Genomic DNA, 2,991 nt, shown 5'->3' with positions numbered 1-2,991 from the left:
GCTCCAAAGTCAATCAGCGAGGGTATCCTGTGGGATAATGTCCAGGGTGGAAGAAAGAACCCTTGTCTGTTTAAAGCGAGTGTAAATGTTGCAATTAGCGAACTTGAATAGCATTGGGTAGGCATGAAGCTACAAAGTCAATCAGCGAGGGTATCCTGTGGAATAATGTCCAGGGTGGGAGAAAGAACCCTTGTCTGTTTAAAGCGAGTGTAAATGTTGCAATTAGCGAACTTGAATAGCATTGGGTAGGCATGAAGCTCCAAAGTCAATCAGCGAGGGTATCCTGTGGAATAATGTCCAGGGTGGGAGAAAGAACCCTTGTCTGTTTAAAGCGAGTGTAAATGTTGCAATTAGCGAACTTGAATAGCATTGGGTAGGCATGAAGCTACAAAGTCAATCAGTGAGGGTATCCTGTGGAATAATGTCCAGGGTGGGAGAAAGAACCCTTGTCTGTTTAAAGCGAGTGTAAATGTTGCAATTAGCGAACTTGAATAGCATTGGGTAGGCATGAAGCTACAAAGTCAACCAGTGAGGGTATCCTGTGGAATAATGTCCAGGGTTGGAGAAAGAACCCTTGTCTGTTTAAAGCGAGTGTAAATGTTGCAATTAGCGAACTTGAATAGCATTGGGTAGGCATGAAGCTACAAAGTCAATCAGTGAGGGTATCCTGTGGAATAATGTCCAGGGTGGGAGAAAGAACCCTTGTCTGTTTAAAACGAGTGTAAATGTTGCAATTAGCAAACTTGAATAGCATTGGGTAGGCATGAAGCTACGAAGTCAATCAGTGAGGGTATCCTGTTGAATAATGTCCAGGGTGGGAGAAAGAACCCTTGTCTGTTTAAAGCGAGTGTAAATGTTGCAATTAGCGAACTTGAATAGCATTGGGTAGGCATGAAGCTACAAAGTCAACCAGTGAGGGTATCCTGTGGAATAATGTCCAGGGTTGGAGAAAGAACCCTTGTCTGTTTAAAGCGAGTGTAAATGTTGCAATTAGCAAACTTGAATAGCATTGGGTAGGCATGAAGCTACAAAGTCAACCAGTGAGGGTATCCTGTGGAATAATGTCCAGGGTTGGAGAAAGAACCCTTGTCTGTTTAAAGCGAGTGTAAATGTTGCAATTAGCGAACTTGAATAGCATTGGGTAGGCATGAAGCTACAAAGTCAATCAGTGAGGGTATCCTGTGGAATAATGTCCAGGGTGGGAGAAAGAACCCTTGTCTGTTTAAAACGAGTGTAAATGTTGCAATTAGCAAACTTGAATAGCATTGGGTAGGCATGAAGCTACGAAGTCAATCAGTGAGGGTATCCTGTGGAATAATGTCCAGGGTGGGAGAAAGAACCCTTGTCTGTTTAAAGCGAGTGTAAATGTTGCAATTAGCGAACTTGAATAGCATTGGGTAGGCATGAAGCTACAAAGTCAACCAGTGAGGGTATCCTGTGGAATAATGTCCAGGGTTGGAGAAAGAACCCTTGTCTGTTTAAAGCGAGTGTAAATGTTGCAATTAGCGAACTTGAATAGCATTGGGTAGGCATGAAGCTACAAAGTCAATCAGTGAGGGTATCCTGTGGAATAATGTCCAGGGTGGGAGAAAGAACCCTTGTCTGTTTAAAACGAGTGTAAATGTTGCAATTAGCAAACTTGAATAGCATTGGGTAGGCATGAAGCTACGAAGTCAATCAGTGAGGGTATCCTGTTGAATAATGTCCAGGGTGGGAGAAAGAACCCTTGTCTGTTTAAAGCGAGTGTAAATGTTGCAATTAGCGAACTTGAATAGCATTGGGTAGGCATGAAGCTACAAAGTCAATCAGTGAGGGTATCCTGTGGAATAATGTCCAGGGTGGGAGAAAGAACCCTTGTCTGTTTAAAGCGAGTGTAAATGTTGCAATTAGCAAACTTGAATAGCATTGGGTAGGCATGAAGCTACAAAGTCAATCAGTGAGGGTATCCTGTGGAATAATGTCCAGGGTGGGAGAAAGAACCCTTGTCTGTTTAAAGCGCGTGTAAATGTTGCAATTAGCGAACTTGAATAGCATTGGGTAGGCATGAAGCTACAAAGTCAATCAGTGAGGGTATCCTGTGGAATAATGTCCAGGGTGGGAGAAAGAACCCTTGTCTGTTTAAAGCGAGTGTAAATGTTGCGATTACCGAACTTGAATAGCATTGAGTAGCCACGAAGCTACAAAGTCAATCAGTGAGGGTATCTGCATAGTAGTAGCCTGGCTACGTAGTCAGCTGTTGTTGCCTGGAGGCACCTTCTGTTTGGGAGATGTTAACTGGCCCTTCATTGTTTGCTGTCTAGAGTTCTCCTCTTTCTGAGTGTGTTTCTTTATTTACTGTCTTGTTTCTGGTGCTTTCTTATATACTTGCCACCAGATTTTGTTCATTTTATGGTTTCCTCCTTTCTGTTGAAAAGGTGTTCACGTGCTTGTGGATTTCAATGGCTTCTCTGTGTAGTCTGACATGATGGTCCAGCATTTATGTATTCTCAAATAAGAGCCCAGGTTATCTCTATGCAGATACCCTCACTGATTGACTTTGCAAACTTCATGGCTAATTGAAACATTCACACTTGCTTCAAAAAGACAAGGGTTCTTTCTCCCACACTGGATATTCCACACACACACACACACTCCACTTGCCTCACTACCTCTATACAGAACCCTCACTGATTGACTTTGCAAACTTCATGGCTAATTGCAACCTTCACACTTGCTTCAAAAAGACAAGGGTTCTTTCTCCCACCCTGGACATTCCACAGATGCACACACAGATACATTCCACTTGCCTCACTACCTCTATACAGATACCCTCACTGATTGACTTTGCAAACTTCATGGCTACTCAATGCTATTCAAGCTTGCTAATTGCAACATTCACACTTGCTTCAAAAAGACAAGGGTTCTTTCTCCCACCCTGGATATTCCACACACACACACACTCTACTTGCCTCACTACCTCTATGCAGAACCCTCACTGATTGACTTTGCAAA

The sequence above is a fragment of the Anolis sagrei genome, chromosome 8, assembly GCF_037176765.1.
Source record: "Anolis sagrei isolate rAnoSag1 chromosome 8, rAnoSag1.mat, whole genome shotgun sequence".
NCBI classification, from domain to species: Eukaryota; Metazoa; Chordata; class Lepidosauria; order Squamata; family Dactyloidae; genus Anolis; species Anolis sagrei.
This window is presented reverse-complemented; position numbering follows the sequence as displayed.